The sequence below is a fragment of the Triturus cristatus genome, chromosome 5_2 (genome assembly GCF_964204655.1).
Source record: "Triturus cristatus chromosome 5_2, aTriCri1.1, whole genome shotgun sequence".
Classification (NCBI taxonomy): domain Eukaryota; kingdom Metazoa; phylum Chordata; class Amphibia; order Caudata; family Salamandridae; genus Triturus; species Triturus cristatus.
In genome coordinates, this window is record NC_140588.1 from 417,756,180 (window position 1) to 417,774,823 (window position 18,644).

The window sequence follows — 18,644 nt, forward strand, 5'->3', positions numbered from 1 at the left end:
GGATCAGTGATTATTGAAACTTGTGATTATTAATTTTTTATTTTGTCTACATTATTTTTATATGTTTTCATCATAGCATTTTTACTTTTAATCACATCCTCAGCTGCTACCCCTATCTGTCCCTAATTGACCCCTGTGTTTGCAGTGTATGTACCCTACTCTTTTCTGAAATGGGCCAACACTTCACTGTCATTGAATAGGTTTGGCTAGAGACAGCTTTATATGTTTCCAGAGTTCATATAATGCCATAAAATGGTTTCGACTATTTCCTTTTGTTGCTCTGACTCTTTATGAAGGATCAGACTTTGGTTGATCAAGAGTTTTGTAACTGTGCGCAGAACTCTAGAACACAAATACATATAGTGACTGGTTTACCAAAAAAGTAGTCAATCTACACCCATAGAAGTATTTAGTGAATGGATACAAATTTAGACTTTTTGGAATTCGCAAACATTCAGAGTAGTAGGACTAGAAAGCTGCACCATTCTCAATTTACCAGACATTGTACTGGCAATCAGACACACAAAAGGTGATGGCATGAATGCTTGGAAATCATCTAACCACATGCAATCACTTGGGGGTAGTATTCTAACTAGGCCTGGGAAAAAATGTTAATTATGTTGATGTAATTTCCGGAATTTCTTGTTTCTCTTGTCATGTGAAATTCCCCAAACTACCCAATTACGGCACTTTGTGTAATTATGTGCCATTCACTGTAAACATTTACAACACATGGTGCACCACGAATGCAGGGGAACAGCAGAATGCTAGTGGATGTTTTTCACAGTGCTCTTTTCTTGTATAAATGCACCCTCACTCCAAAAATTGATTCTAGTATGCACTTCACACTAAAATATAGAAGAAAATGATGAATTTGAATTTCATGTATTTAAGCATGATTTTGCTGTATCTTCACATAATTACACAAAAGAAAATGCTGTGAATTTCACACACCTCTAATTCCCACCCATTCTTTTTCACCCACTATGCCACGCTAGACAGAGGTCCACCCAATGCAAATGAGTACTAATCCTGTTGCTTATGCCAGCATTCCATTCCAAACCCTGGTTATATCACCCATCCATCATGTGCCCCATCGATTTTTTCAGCTGGGAAATTTGAGAGTCATCCCCCACCCCGAATCCCACTGGCTAAGCAAGCCCAAGGGTAGATGCCTGAGACCCTTTCTTGATCACACAGGTATACAAGCTCCAGCAAAAAACTACTGAGCAAGTGCACTGAGCAGTAGAAAGGTGCGGTGACTCAGAGTTTGTGGTGATCCAGGGCAGTGTCGACCGTGCTCTAGTGGCAGTTGCTGGCCTAGGTAGACAGTGGGGAAGAGGATATGGCAGCAGCTATTACACCCTTGCTACACAGATAAACTCACTCTAGGGTGAAAATGCTGAGGGAGTGCAGCAGGCAGTAGATAGGCAACAAGAACCTCAGTTTCTGGCGTTCTGGAGTGCTTATTCGGAGGCTCTATGCAGCAACTGAAGGCAAGCGGAGGACAGTACGTCCAAAGTGCAGGCTGTGCATGGTGTAGCGATGGAGGAACATTCTCTCACCCAATGAAATAGTCAAGTTCCTTCCAATTAGTAAATACATAGAAGGAGTGATTTGGGTGAAACAATATTTAAAAAGATGCATTTCTTATGTGTCTATGGACTAGTGAGACAAGCTGTTTATCTTTAAAAGAGTTGCTCGTCGTTGTTAATAAACGTGTAAGAGTGGAAGTGTGTCATTCCTGTTCAGCCTGGTCCCTGAGTCTAAGATAAACAAGGTGGCCTATGCGATTGACATGCATGCTTCTTTGTGAAGAATAAGATTAAGGGCCTGATTTAGATCTTAGCAGGACTCCTGTCGTTTCTCCGTGGCGGCGGCTTCAAATACTCGACCGAGCTGACGGAGTCCCGCCAGCCATATTTAGATGTGTGCTGGCTGAACCACCATCCGAATTGACAGACTGTTTATTGTTGCGTAAGGGGTGCACCTCTGTAGACACAGCAGACTACATCGCTGGCTAACAGTAGTCCATCGCTGTCAAGCCGGCAGGTTTGCGCCGAGCCGATTTAGATTTTCCCATTGTGCTGGCATCGTCCTAGCGGTGGTTTCCTGATGGCGTGAGTCCCTGGTATAGTGGCGACTGGTTAGTACCACTTTTATAATGTGTCACTAAAAATAAAGGTTCTGTGTGGTTCAAAAATATATGAAGGTAATGTGTCATGCCACTTTTTGTACATATAGCATAGCAAATGCAACATACACACACTATTGAATGCATACCCACATGCACCACAAACACAAATCCCCGCAACCGCCACAAAATGTTTTTTTCAACACAGGTGTGTTTATTTTACAATGATAAGTTGTAAAATGAACACTAATGCATTACGGATAAGAATAAAATTGCATTTAAGGGCAATGTGAAAAACTGGAGGCTAAAGGAAATGTTGACACATGATTCATAGTAGGACTTGTGTAAAAAACTTCCCGTTGATCCTGGCGTCAACGGAGTTGATTAGCATTGTGGTCAAGTTGTAGCAGCAAAGAACGGACCTGGATAATGGGATTCAAGATGGAAACGGAAATGGAAAACAGAAAAAGTATGTTTTTAACACATTTCCTTGTAACCCACCAACTCAAGTATGGAGGTAACCCCGCCACAGTTGTCCCAATGGAAAGGTATATTGTGATTAGGGCGGCGGTAATCCTGGCTGGACTCCCTCCGACAGCTGCTTTTGCCTGAGGCGCCATCGACGGGGGAGGGAAATCCTGGTGCAGTGCCAGGGATGAAATGACAACAGCACCAATATATTGTATGCTCAATGAGTTACATCTCAGTGTATCGATATTCTGAATTGATTAATATTGCGAATGCTACTGTGGATGTGCAATAGAAAACTCCACAGATAAATATTTACCCAAAGCAGCTAATGTCAACAAGGTTTGTGGCAGTGAAAAACAGAGGAGTAAGGTGTTCACACTGGTGACTATTTATGGAAATGCAATCAACCCTGCTTTTCTATGATGAAATACATGATTCTGCAAGCTCATCCATGGAGTGTGTGGATTACAGATGGAGGGCGACAGTGACTGCCAACATCACTACATCTATGTGGCAAAGAAAAAATTGTTAACCTTTGAAACCCAAGATTGTTACTTTTATTGGTGTTCAAAGCTACAGATCTTTTACATACATCTTTTCTTCATCGCCAGGTATATCCTGAATCTATTGTTGATTGAGGTGATGGTTGCATATTGCACCTATGGTTTTAATAGATTTCATTTTACTTTTGTTTCTGATTTGTTGCTTTGCCTACATCAGAGGTTGCAGAGTAAAGCCTTTAACTCTGCATGGATTAGAGTTTAAATATGAAGGTGTTGGGGAGAGTGCACATGAGAGAATTGACTCCAGAATTTGGGAGCAATGGAATCTCATGGATTTTGTCATAAAAAGTGTTAGAAATTGGGTTTCTTGTTGGCTAAGTGATACACCCAAGCCAGGCAGAACCCGCCACTCTAGTGAGAGCAAGCTAGGTACACAAATGAGATAGCCTGGGCTCACCCTCTAGTAGCTTGGCGCAGAGCAGGCAGGCTTATCGAAAGAGGCAATTTGTAAAGTATTTGTGCAAAACACACAGAGAGTAACACAATAAATACACTACAAAAGACTCCATGTAGGTTTATCGAAAATAGCTTTTGTATTATCAGTAAATCAAGACCAAAACGATAAAAATCTGATAAGTAGTCTTCAAGCTATACTGTTTCAAAGTATCACGTTAAATGCAAGATTAAGTCAATCAGGTCAATACTGTGCTAGCAGCACTTACAATCAAGTGATGACTGATATGTACTATTTCCTTGCTGTTCCGGGAAAAACAGTGCTCAATGCAGCACTCGGGATATGGTTTTGAATGGGTCCCTCGGGACCGGGGGAGTCCAACAAAGACGAGTTACCTGTGAGGACACGGGTTGGTGTCTGGGACCTCAGGGACCCGGCCACAGTTGCAGGGGACAGGCGGGCCGTGTGGGACTGTCCTCGATTGGTTCAGGCAGTCAGAGTGGTTTTCCTCTGGAATCATAGCGGCCGCAGGCGGAGTAGGAAGCACCATGTGCTTATAGGGTCGACGACCCATCTGCCTCTGGCCATGCCCCTGCTCACCACGGCAATGGGTCACGATGAAGGCACGCTGGAAGGCACTGCGTTGGGGTTGAAATCGGCACACACAGCTGCTGGAAGTTGGAGCGGGAGTTGGACTGACTGGAGCACTGTTTCTGGGGGGAAAAAAAGCAGCATTTTCTGCACCCAAGCAGTCATCTTCTCAGAGCATGGCCAACAGACTCACGGCAGCACTGACATCTTTTATGACCCTGAGACTTCAATGATCAGGGGTGTTAGAAATGGGATTCCTGTTGGGCATATGTATGGACCCAGGCCAGGCAGGGACCACCACTCTAGTCAGGGTAAGCTTGATACAACCTAACAGATAACCTATGCTCACACTCTGGTCGCTTGGCACAAAGCAGTCAGGCTTATTTAAAGAGGTAATATGTAAAGTATCTGTGCAACACACTCACACAGTAACACAATGAATACACCACGAAAGGCTCCACACAGGTTTTGAAAAATAGATTATTATATTATAAACTAAATAAGACCAAAATGACAAAAATCCAATAAGAAGTTGAGATATTGAATTTTAAAAGAATAAATGCAGTAAAGCTCTTAGAAGCAAGTTGCGCTAAAAGGTTACTTGAGGTCATGAGGGACCGGTGCAGATGCAAAGTTGAGGCCGACTGCTATCAAGGTCAGGCTGGCTATTGGACTCAGACAGGTCCCGCTAATAAAGTACCTTGGATGGAGCAAAGTGGCAATGTCGAAAACTCAAGGTGAGGAGGTGCCACATTGTCATCGAAGCGAGCGTCGGTGCTGATCTGCGCAATTGATGGAAGCTTCGGTGTCAAACCCCTTTGCGATGCAGGTGCTGCATCAATGTTGAGCTGCGCTGCCCTTCGGTGTCAGGCTGTGCAGTCCGTCGAGGCGATCAGCCCATGCATTGGCGTTGAAGGGCAATGCGCAAGTTCCAAACAGCAAAAAGTCATCATTGCAAAGCTTTTGTAGCAAAACAGCTGTATCATCCGCTTCTGAACTGGAGAGGGCACCACAGGCAGGGGCAGGACTCACAGACAGCAAAGTCCAGCAGCACTAGCAGAATTGCAGGAAGTCTTTTGTTTCCCTAAGACTTCAGAAAACAGGAGGCAAGCCAGCAAGCCCTTGGAGATTACTTTGGAGGGAAGGCAGAGCTCAGCTTTCTAAAAGTGCTGCAGCAACAAATGATGGACATAATGCTGAATAAATTAAACATTCACCCCCAGTCAAGAGATACATCAATTGTTCTTTTGCTCACTATGCCATGCCAGTTTGGACCCAGCCATATGCAAATCATTCTTGACCCTACTCCTAACACAATAAGTCCAGCCCGAACAGTCAAGCCCGGTCTTCCCTGGACTGGAAACAAGCATCATCTAACCGGTTTCGGGGGAACACCCCTCATCAGCCAGACTGGCGTGAATCCAGTAGCACAGCGAGCAAGTGACCCATGTCTGGGCATACCCATCCAACTTTGGGTGAAAAGTGCTGCAGCAGCAAATGATGGACGGAATGCTGAATGAATCAAACATTCACCCCCAGTCAAGAGATTCAAAAGATCTGGGTTAAATCTATCATTCTTTTACTCACTACGCCACCCCAATTTGGACCCATCCATATGCAAATCAGTCTTGACCCTGTTCCTCATGAGAACAGTCCAGTCCGAACTGCCAAGCCAGGCCCTCACTGGACCGGAAACTAGCATTTGGCATTTCTAAAATAGTAAAGTTAAATCCAACCTCACCAGTAATTATGATATATCAATACGATTCCAAACATATGAGACATCAAAAAGCTACTCCACTCTGATCCAGAATTATCACTTAAAAATGTGTAAGGGAATTCCCAATGCTAACCTATGAGAGGGATAGTCCTCACAGTAGGGAAAAACGAAATAGGCTGTTTGTCACTACCAGGACATGCACACCACAACAGTTCATGTCCTACCTTTTACTTATATAGCACCGTGCCCTTAGTGCTACCTAAGGCCTACCTTAGAGGTGACATAAGTAATAAAAGGGGAGTTTAAGGTTTGGCAAGTGGTTTTAATTGCCAAGTTAAAGTGACAGTAAACTGCAAACCCTGGCACTGCAGCGGCAGACCTGAGACAGGTTTGAAAGGCTATTTCTGTGGGTGACACAATCAGTGCTGCATCCCACTAGTAGCATTTAACTTACAGCCCTGGGTATATGGCATACCACTTTCGAAGGGACTTATAAGTCAATTAAATATGTCAAACATGTATACATCAATTACACACATGTTTAGGGAAGCAGCATGTGCACTTTATTAGCACGGATGAGCAGTGGTAAATTGCTCAGACTCCCATGGCCAACAAAAACAAGGTTAAAAGAAATGAGGAGGAGGTATGCAAGAAGGTTTGGGTAACCTTGCAGAAAGGGAATTTCCAACAAAAGGCTGGTGACGAAACAAGCAATAGCAAAACCATTGTGAGCCACACGTACTGCTAGCTTGCCAGCTCTTACTAACCGCACAGGTGACATGAATTGTCTTAAATGGGCCAACAGTCATCTTAGGTACAGGCCAGACCAAGAAGGAACATAAGAGGTTGTAGACTTAAATTTTGCGCCAGCATTAAAATTAAATGCTCTTGTGAAAGGAAACTTGGCAAGTATGAGGCACACTTGCAAGACACTCCGATGACTGAAAACTGTGGCTTCTCAGGAACGCAGACATTGTTTGGCGCAAAATTGTGCAGCATAGTGATAAGTAGCATACCTGGCTTGGGGCTAATCACAGGCCTACATTATGATTTCAAATTCACAAAAGCGCAGCTGCACGCCCAGGTTTGCAATCACAATTGTGAAGTTTTATTTGACATTCGATGTAGCCAGTGCTTAATTTGAGCCGGTGGTGTCCAGTGCTCAGCTCCAGCACTTAATTGACAGCACCGGCACCAGTCTGCCATATGGTGGGCTGTTTACCTGATTTAGAGTGAGCACAACATAACACTTGTATTTGTAAAGCGCACTTATCCCCCAGGGGTCTCAAGGTGCGAAATAACAGATGTTTATCTTTACCCAACTCAATGGTACTCATTTGATTGCCCTCAAATGGATGAAAGGTCGAGTGGATCAGTCAGGATTTGAACCTGTGACCATGAGGTCAAACACACGCCCCTGCAGTGGATGCATTAGTCCACTAAGCCACCAGACCCGGCTGCAGTTGTTTACTAACTCAATATTCGTTAGAAATGACTAATACCTTGCTAATCATATAGCTTTGGGGGTCTGGAATAGCCTGAACCGTCACACTTGTAGGGTGGGATGGTTAGTAGCTGGTTTGGTACTGTCCTTAGTAGCACTAGCAGAGGCAATGGGTGGTGTAGTCTGCAGTGGCCTCCTGATGAGGGCCCTGGCACTTAACTTTTTACAAATTAAGCACTGGCTAGTAGCTGAAATGAAGACACACTGTGGGTAGGGAAATTAAAAGCTCTTTGCTCTGTGCACTGTCACAGGATGCGTGTTCTGCTGCCTGTTGTCCGCCCCCACCCTGAATAAACAGGCAGAGCGGCACATTACTCTACAGGAAATTGTGTTGCGCCGTATGAAATTGGAATATTTTATGCTCGCCAATGTTTGGTTACTCCCGTAAGGAGTTGGCCCTGACATCAAGCGCTTTATATCAGCTTTCAAGACATTTATTATTTTTCATTTTAGAGTTAATCTGCTGGGTCACTGGAGCGGAATGACAGAACACACCTGTGATCAAAGGAGCAGGTAAGTGAAAGAGCCATCCCCGCCGTCGGAATGTCTCTCGCGCTGACCCCGCACACAGAGGGCCTCGGTTCCTGTTCAATCATTAACCGCTTCACGGTGATTCCCAGAACAAAGACGCCATTGAGGAGGAGCGAGCACTGAGGGGAGGTGGAACTTTTTTTTTACTGATGCCTATGATCTCTCTTGTTTCCTGGTGGCGGCTTCTCACTCGGTGATGCGCGCTGATTTTCACTTCACGTCAGAGCGCCGAAGAGAAGAGATGGGCTGCCACCAGATCGGGGCCTCTGTCGTGGTAGACTTAGAGCTAGGAGAAGGTGTGACCTAACCCTTGCCTCACTCTTGAATTGGCTTATTATTGAAATCTACTAGGAAGCCAGGTGGGTCAGGAGTACTGCAAAAGTAAGTGGCAGCAACATCTTTTAAAATTAGTCCTGAGGTCTCCTAAGCTGCAATATAAAGTAAAGGTTGATGGGACATCAGGGGCTGGAGCCAGATGCGACCCATGGCTCAGCTAGAGGTTTCTGGAAGCCTCGAGCCACAAGCGAGTGTTTCCACAACTAAAATGTGGCATTTCCACATTTTGAATGTGGCTGGCATGATGACACCTCTAGCTTCTCCTCTGCTGCACTCTGGGGGACTTTGAGAAGGACTTGATAGTGGGCAGAGGAAAAGATGCAGAAAGAAAGAACTTGATGCTGATAATCTAGTTAACAGGAGGGATGGGAAAATGAGGGCATAAAAAGGATGGCTAAAGGGGGATAAAGGTATGGGATAAAAGAGAAATAGCGGCATATCTACAATGACGGTGATAAATAAACGCAAAGCGCGCTTAGCGCTTTGTTATTTATCGCCATCTATCTCTGGAATTTCTCGCCCTGGTAGCGCGTTATTAACAACGCATTACTCCAGGGCGATAAAAATTCCAGAGATAGAGGGGAAATCGTCGTTTTGCAGGGAACATCGCTAGTTTTCCAGCGATGTTCCCTGCAAAACGGCAATAACCTTGCTGATACGACCCACAGGGTCGTATCAGCATAATCCACCCCAATGTTAGGGATAGGTAAGTCTGCTTTTTAGCAGATGTTAGTTTTTGGAGAAAACCGCGGTTTTCTCCAAAAACTAACGTGTGCTAAAATGCTGGGGCAGCCTTATAAATATCGCGATGTGAACATCAGCGATATTTACAAGGTTGTCCTTCCCAGTGACGCCCACTTTGCATCTCATTAGAGATGCAAAGTCAGGCGTTGGGTAAAAGGGTGCTAACATGCGCTAATGCATGTTAGCACCCTCTTGTTAATAGGGCGATAGTTTTATCTCCGCTTTTTTGGCTTCAAAGGCCAAAAAAGTGGAGGTAAAGCCCTTGTAAATATACCCCATAGTTGCTTAGGGAGGAATAGAGAAAGACAGTGAGAGATAGAAGAAGATATAGAGATAAGGTAAGAGATAAAGAAAGGAGAAAATGATGGAGTGAATAGATGGAGACAGCAGAGCCAAAACAAAACAGAGGAGAGTGAGACAAAAAGAGAAAGAGAGAGAGGAAAAAAAGAGAGAGTGAGAGATAGCAAGAAATGGAAAGAGAGAGTGAAAGGAAGATTAGACAGCTAGTGAGATGGAAAGAATTGAGAAAGTATTTACATGACAATATCGCCTCGAATCGTGTTATGGCTCTTAGAACCAAGCCTAAGGACAGGTTCTGCTCTTCAAACGAATTAACTGACTTGCCCACCTCTAACATCAAGGCACAAGTTGTTGCTGCTTTGATTGTCTTCACATCTGCAGTGGGTTTGACCCTCCTCCTGTGCACAATGTTTTTGAAATAAAAGATGCCATGCATGTATTTGAGCATTTCTGTTAATTCCAAACATTTCCACATGCATAAAAATGTACGATATAAGATGCTTAAAACAATTATTGAGCAACAGGTATAAATGAACATTTTGAAAATTTGGTAAGGCACTCATGTGCAAGATACCCATTGATTAGTACTTATCACCTGTTTTATATTTCCAGTTTACAAATATTTTTATGTACCTGTGACCGTATTATATACATTGTGCTCCAGGGGCACAATGGGTGTACGCGCCTGTTTTGTACGATCCTGGGGCACAATGGTATAACAGAAGGCGCTGGAGATACTTGTGCGTTTCCTTTTGCAATACTGATAGCACTGGCTTAGATGAAACACCAGTGCATTCATGAGAGAGTCATTCCTTCATTTGCATGGGGACCGAGCCGCAGGCAAATGAGGCAATCTCTATGCCTCTTGGCCCGAAGCATATTACAGACGCTGGGGCAGATGGAAACAGGCCCTTAAGAGGCACACTCACAGTGTGCCACAAAAAATGGTGCAGTATGAGTGCCCCTCTTGAAAATAGCCCTCTGGAGGTGAGAAAGGGGGCCCAATGGACCCCCAGACATTTTCTGCAGGCATTTGCAATCACTCTCTTCACCCATCTGCAGGGGAACCCCCTCCCTTCCATAATGTGCAGACAGGTTGCCGCCTGCACTGTGAAACACGGAGTGGCTTTGAAACAGCTGCTCCATGATTTCCTGAAAATGCTGCCCCAGGGCATCGTGAGTTCACAGCTGCCGTGGGGGCAATATATTCTATGTAATAGTGCTCACTGTCCCGGTTTGCATCCAGTGCAGCTATTTAAAGTGGCAGAGTCAGGGGTAGTGTGCCCTTTCCCCATTATGGCACCAGATTCCTTCTTTCTGTCATTCATCCAATACTTTGCTTTTTCTCTGCTTGGATTGGGGGCTTTTTGACATAATGAAAAATGGAAGCAATTTATTTAATCTGCTTTGGTAAATATTCAGAATTAACACATGCTTGGAGTTATTTGTGGGTGCTTCCACCATCTCTGTTGCCATTACTTATCCACCTGATTTTCATATGTAAATGGCATTTTTTAATTGCATTTCATTGCACATATAGCCCTTCATCTCCTAACAATGCTCCAAAACACATTACTGGACAAGTTGTACACTACACAGAAAGGGGGGTGCTTTGGTGAAATAGTGTTGAATTGCAGAGTGGCCTTTGTAAACATTGTTTTGGTGTTGTGTGTGAGTGACCAGAGTGGGGCTCTCATCCTCGGTTAGTGTTTTAATGTAGAGTAGCTTTCCAACCACTCTGCAAATGTGAAGTGGATCTGTTTAGCTTGAATGATGCAGCTTGAATGAGCATGAACCTTAATTATCCAGCTGCTGCTGGCAAGACTTCCAGTATTTGTTTTTAATGTTTAAATCCCCAAATATTGAAGGGTGAATTCTGGGCTCTGAGTGTGGAATGTGCAGTTTTACACTAAAGTGTAGCTTAAATTGCCATTCTTGGTGGGTTAGAATGTTGTTAGCAAAAATATTGTCTGACAGAAATATTGTGTCTTAACAATTCTTTATAAAAATGTGTCCCACTGGGTGAGGAGTTCTATTATTAAGAAATTAATGTCTGGCATGTTAGGCCCATAAATTCGCTTTTTCTTACCTTGAATGCTACATGGAAATAATTTAGATGATTTTAAAAGCACTGTAGACCCAAGATAGCACCATGCACCATCCTTCCAATCTCACCTAAGAAGTGGAAATATTCTCTAGCATGTATATATATATATATATATCCAAACGAAGACCTGACAAGAGGAGTGCCTCAGCCTCTCGGGTCGGGACCCATCACAGATGTGTCAGACATCTCAAAATATTCCAAAAGCACACACGTACTCCTCAGCAACGTGAGACGGGCCACACCAACAATGCTCAATACATTCTTTATTCCGAGGCAGAAAAAGCATTACGCGTTTCAACTCTCACGAGTCTTAATCATATGCCAAATGTTCTGTAGGTGGGTTCGTTAGTTTTTAAATAACGTAGCTAAAAACATTGAAGACGGACCACTGCCCATAAGTTTGAATTAAAGCGACAGTAAACAGCAAACAGTTTTGAATAGTTTCACTTTTACAAGGATGGTGAGTACTATTTTCGAATTTCATTCAAGCTGATACTTGTAAAATATAGTATTTTCGTAATTCATGTTTCCCATCGTTGCAGTCATTATTTCAATATATTTCGTAGTCCCCTGGACCACAGTAACCATCATGCCACATTACTGTCGTATATTTTCCCACTTAATCATTCAATGTTGATTTTGGCAAAATTCGAGCCTGCCTTATCTGTTTCCCAGATGCATCAATAATGCCTTTGAAAGGAAAGTTCCATTTTATGGCTGAGTCAAAAGGTCACAGTGTATTGCAAGCAAAATTCCGCTACCACCAAGTTCTTACTTCGTTCATTACTTGCCTTCAAAATTAATGTCCACAAGCACGAAGTGCACAGGGAAATCCCTTTCGCAAACCCTGGCTCCTTGAAAATTCACTTTCCCAGTCGAGGCGGGCCTTCCAAGGGGCCCTGCCATTATTACTCAGTCAGTATCTTAACCTTGCAGCCGGCGGGCACCCCTTAAGTAAAATCCAAACGAAGACCTGACAAGAGGAGTGCCTCAGCCTCTCGGGTCGGGACCCATCACAGATGTGTCAGACATCTCAAAATATTCCAAAAGCACACACGTACTCCTCAGCAACGTGAGACGGGCCACACCAACAATGCTCAATACATTCTTTATTCCGAGGCAGAAAAAGCATTACGCGTTTCAACTCTCACGAGTCTTAATCATATGCCAAATGTTCTGTAGGTGGGTTCGTTAGTTTTTAAATAACGTAGCTAAAAACATTGAAGACGGACCACTGCCCATAAGTTTGAATTAAAGCGACAGTAAACAGCAAACAGTTTTGAATAGTTTCACTTTTACAAGGATGGTGAGTACTATTTTCGAATTTCATTCAAGCTGATACTTGTAAAATATAGTATTTTCGTAATTCATGTTTCCCATCGTTGCAGTCATTATTTCAATATATTTCGTAGTCCCCTGGACCACAGTAACCATCATGCCACATTACTGTCGTATATTTTCCCACTTAATCATTCAATGTTGATTTTGGCAAAATTCGAGCCTGCCTTATCTGTTTCCCAGATGCATCAATAATGCCTTTGAAAGGAAAGTTCCATTTTATGGCTGAGTCAAAAGGTCACAGTGTATTGCAAGCAATGGTTACTGTGGTCCAGGGGACTACGAAATATATTGAAATAATGACTGCAACGATGGGAAACATGAATTACGAAAATACTATATTTTACAAGTATCAGCTTGAATGAAATTCGAAAATAGTACTCACCATCCTTGTAAAAGTGAAACTATTCAAAACTGTTTGCTGTTTACTGTCGCTTTAATTCAAACTTATGGGCAGTGGTCCGTCTTCAATGTTTTTAGCTACGTTATTTAAAAACTAACGAACCCACCTACAGAACATTTGGCATATGATTAAGACTCGTGAGAGTTGAAACGCGTAATGCTTTTTCTGCCTCGGAATAAAGAATGTATTGAGCATTGTTGGTGTGGCCCGTCTCACGTTGCTGAGGAGTACGTGTGTGCTTTTGGAATATTTTGAGATGTCTGACACATCTGTGATGGGTCCCGACCCGAGAGGCTGAGGCACTCCTCTTGTCAGGTCTTCGTTTGGATTTTACTTAAGGGGTGCCCGCCGGCTGCAAGGTTAAGACACTGACTGAGTAATAATGGCAGGGCCCCTTGGAAGGCCCGCCTCGACTGGGAAAGTGAATTTTCAAGGAGCCAGGGTTTGCGAAAGGGATTTCCCTGTGCACTTCGTGCTTGTGGACATTAATTTTGAAGGCAAGTAATGAACGAAGTAAGAACTTGGTGGTAGCGGAATTTTGCTTGCAATACACTGTGACCTTTTGACTCAGCCATAAAATGGAACTTTCCTTTCAAAGGCATTATTGATGCATCTGGGAAACAGATAAGGCAGGCTCGAATTTTGCCAAAATCAACATTGAATGATTAAGTGGGAAAATATACGACAGTAATGTGGCATGATGGTTACTGTGGTCCAGGGGACTACGAAATATATTGAAATAATGACTGCAACGATGGGAAACATGAATTACGAAAATACTATATTTTACAAGTATCAGCTTGAATGAAATTCGAAAATAGTACTCACCATCCTTGTAAAAGTGAAACTATTCAAAACTGTTTGCTGTTTACTGTCGCTTTAATTCAAACTTATGGGCAGTGGTCCGTCTTCAATGTTTTTAGCTACGTTATTTAAAAACTAACGAACCCACCTACAGAACATTTGGCATATGATTAAGACTCGTGAGAGTTGAAACGCGTAATGCTTTTTCTGCCTCGGAATAAAGAATGTATTGAGCATTGTTGGTGTGGCCCGTCTCACGTTGCTGAGGAGTACGTGTGTGCTTTTGGAATATTTTGAGATGTCTGACACATCTGTGATGGGTCCCGACCCGAGAGGCTGAGGCACTCCTCTTGTCAGGTCTTCGTTTGGATTTTACTTAAGGGGTGCCCGCCGGCTGCAAGGTTAAGACACTGACTGAGTAATAATGGCAGGGCCCCTTGGAAGGCCCGCCTCGACTGGGAAAGTGAATTTTCAAGGAGCCAGGGTTTGCGAAAGGGATTTCCCTGTGCACTTCGTGCTTGTGGACATTAATTTTGAAGGCAAGTAATGAACGAAGTAAGAACTTGGTGGTAGCGGAATTTTGCTTGCAATACACTGTGACCTTTTGACTCAGCCATAAAATGGAACTTTCCTTTCAAAGGCATTATTGATGCATCTGGGAAACAGATAAGGCAGGCTCGAATTTTGCCAAAATCAACATTGAATGATTAAGTGGGAAAATATACGACAGTAATGTGGCATGATGGTTACTGTGGTCCAGGGGACTACGAAATATATTGAAATAATGACTGCAACGATGGGAAACATGAATTACGAAAATACTATATTTTACAAGTATCAGCTTGAATGAAATTCGAAAATAGTACTCACCATCCTTGTAAAAGTGAAACTATTCAAAACTGTTTGCTGTTTACTGTCGCTTTAATTCAAACTTATGGGCAGTGGTCCGTCTTCAATGTTTTTAGCTACGTTATTTAAAAACTAACGAACCCACCTACAGAACATTTGGCATATGATTAAGACTCGTGAGAGTTGAAACGCGTAATGCTTTTTCTGCCTCGGAATAAAGAATGTATTGAGCATTGTTGGTGTGGCCCGTCTCACGTTGCTGAGGAGTACGTGTGTGCTTTTGGAATATATATATATATATATATATATATATATATATATATATATATATATATATATATATATATATATATATATATGGTGTTTGTATAGTGTGAATCCAGCAAAAGCAGAGGAATGTTGTGAAGGGACAATAGCCAAAAATACATTCAGTGAGTGATTGAAGGAATAGCCAGATTTAAAGTGTGGAAGCAAACTGGTGTTTATGCTCACAACATAGTAGGAAAAGCCATGTAAATAGGAATGTGCAGAAAAATCAATGGCTGCATCACACACTACATCATCATTCACCCAGAAACAGACATATAAAACCAAACATAATAAACCATCACAAGCAGAACAACACAATACAAGACACCAACCTGGATTGTGATGCATAGCAATGAAGCAGCGAAGAATAATTGACTCCCTTAATTGAGAGAAAAACAGAAAGGTCCTCTGGCACAGTCCCAATATACACAATACACCACAAATGTTCGCACATTGAGGTAATTTTACTTTTACACTAAACTTCACTCTGAACAATCTTCCTTCTAACAACACACAGAACAACACCAACAGGCAACACACATTATCAAATTGGTCCAGTTATAAAACTGAGTGAAAGTGCTTTACAACTGCAAATAACATATTATTTTCTGAATTATTTGGGTTCTAAAATTAGTTATTGCACTTGTAGTAATTCCACTACAAAAGGTGATGCAGGCCCTAGCTGGGAGCAGTTCCACCGAAAGCAGTGCAATGGTGCAATCTTGATGCTAATGTTTTGTGATACTTCTGTTGTAATCACATTTTTTTTAAAGTGCACCCTACAATATAAATGTAAATTAGAAGTTTATGCCGCCAAATAAGGTGTGATGATACCCAATTATTACATATGTAGATATTAATGTCAAGAATTTCCATTTGTCTTTTTAAGCAAAAGAGATGAGACATTGCTACATAATGGAATAAATCATTTCACTTTAACTAATCGCAAATATCCGAATTCCTTACCAAGATGACCTTCAGCATTCTCCAACCTCTCTTTAGGCACCATTCTGAATGGGCTCTTAATGCAGAAACAGGATATTCCACACAAATTGGTAATCCACAAAATTTGGTAATTTAACATGTGATAGTGGATGCATTTTGTCCCTAAGAAATGGAGTTCAGGAATACATGTGGAAATCGGCGTGGAAACAACAACTTTCTTTTTTTGAGTTTAAAGAGCTTTATTGAAGTAATTAGAAACATAGGTACAATATACAACAATGCGTATAAAACGAGTAGCATTAGATTAGCAAACTGAATAAATAATTTGGTGGAATAAACAACACAAGAAATCTGTCATAAATCTAACGATATTCCAAAGAAGAAAAGCAATAATAAAAATTTGTACCTGGAAAATAATTAGCATTTTACATTTTTTTGTTTTTTCAGAAGAAAGGAAAGTCTAGAGAAGGAGGAAGGGAGAAAAGAAAAAGAAAAAGAAGGAGAAAGAGAGAAAGAACAGTGAAGGGGGAAAAGAAAAAGAAATGAAAAGGAAAAAAGAAAAGAAGCTAAAGATATAGTAGTATCTTCATCTAGTGTTGTATTGGAACATTAATCTTATAGTAATCGTAGTAGTTACTAAAAACAGAATAATAACTGTACATGTGACATATAAAGAAATTAAAATAGAAGAAGAAAAGATTAAAGTACTCATGGTGGTTGATAAACGAAGAAGCTATCTTGATTACGTAGTGCAGATGCAGATAAGTAATTGGTAAGTGGAGACCAGAGGGCTTCTTTACGAATAAGTTGTTGAGAAGTTTTGGAATAAGCTCTGTCCAGTCTGTGGTGATAACAAAGAAGGTTCCACCAGGAGGAGAAAGAAACCTTAGAGGCATCCTTCCAGTTAGAGGTAATTACCTGAAAGGCAATTGCAATTAACAGGTCCAAAAATATGCCCACCTTGCGAGAACCAAACCAGTCTGCAGAGTTGCTTCCCAAAAATATGGAGTATATGTCAAAAGGAAATTTAATAGTACAAATAGAGGAGATTGACTCACATACCTTAGTCCAAAAACGGGCAATATTAGGGCAAAGAAAAAAGGAATGCATAAAAGAGCCAGGAATAGTAGGACATACCCAACAAATTGGGGATAAATGTGAACTATACTTGGAGAGTGATAGTGGAGATAAAAATAATAAAGGATCTGAGTGTTGCTAGAATTACAAGATGTGTGATGTATGCGTGTCCAAATGGAGTTACATGTATGAACAGAAATGGTATGTTGTAAATCAGATTCCCATAAGAGCTGAACTTTACTTTTAGGGCGACTGGGAGAAGAAAAATGCAGGTATTTGAACACTTGGGAGGCTCTAATGAAAGGGAAAGTGGATAAAGGTTCTAACAGAATATCTTGAGAGGGAAGAGAAGGTCCAGAAAGTAGAGAAAGCTAATCTGTCAAGAGCAATCGTAGAGACTCGTATCTAAGTAACGAGAATGCAGGTAGGTCAAATGTGGACTGAACCTCTTATAGGGAAAGACAACGAGAATCCTGTATTAATTGCTTAACTTGAAAAATCCCTTTGGTAGCCCATGTTTTCCAAAAAATAGTGCGATTGGACAATTTAATATTTTTGTTATGCCAAAGAGATGAATCCAAAAATATCTGTAAAGGACTATGAGATTTACATTTAATAGGATGAAAAGTTTAAATGAATTTTGAAATCGTTGGGTAGGTAAAAGAACGAGGATGATGGGTAAAGCTTGCTGAGAGAGAAAAAGGGAAAGGAGAGATCAGAGATTCCTCCAATCTGTGACATACAGAGGTGAAATTTCCTCCCGAAGTAGATAAATATGGTAACATTTGGCGAATTAGAAAAGAGGAATGATACTGTCGAAAACTGGGAAAATGGACACCACCCCGATCTTTAGGAGCAGAGAGAAGGGCCAAGGAAATACGAGCCTTCCGACCGTTCCAAAGACATTTACTAAAAGTTCCATTAAGGGTTTTAAAAACTTCAATGGTAGTTTAACTGGTAACATGGATAAATAAAAGTTAATAACCGGAAGCAACATCATTTTAATGGTGTCCAATCTACCCCCACCATGACAAAAAAAAAGGGAGACCAGCTATCTGCCATATTATTTACTTTTGAAAGAACCTCTTCCAAATTAAACTGAATCGTTTTTGTAAGGGTAGAAGAATATTTAATCCCCAAGCAAGTAATATTATTAGTATTCCATTTAAAATCGATACCCCCAAACATACTCCTTAAACAATATTTAGAAACAACTACTTTTGATGTTGTTCCATATCACAATGGACATAGCTTCTAATACCGCTGCAAACGTGGATCCCATAATTACCACTGTCCATGGCATAGTATTAGTATTAATACTTTCTGGTGAAAAATTACTGCACATGTGATACCCATATTCCTGTTGTTTTTATTGCTAGGACCTATTTTCACACTGTCCTCCTTTTCTGCCTTAATTTACATATCAATCAGTCAATCCTCTTTTTGCCCTGCATTCCAAAACAGACTGCTCTTGAGTTCTTTCTTCACTTCTTATTGCAACTTCCAGGAATCCCGAATCGGTTG

At 41.6% G+C, this 18,644-nt stretch overlaps 1 long non-coding RNA gene across 1 annotated transcript in view; it reads left to right on the forward strand.

The window, feature by feature from the left end:
* The first annotated feature begins 8,137 nt into the window (after positions 1-8,137).
* Positions 8,138-18,644, forward strand: part of LOC146823090 (uncharacterized) — a 60,489-nt gene continuing 49,982 nt past the window's right edge. Inside the window, exon 1 of the long non-coding RNA XR_014961877.1 lies at positions 8,138-8,267. This is a non-coding gene — a long non-coding RNA (uncharacterized LOC146823090). The remainder of the gene's footprint in view (positions 8,268-18,644) is intronic.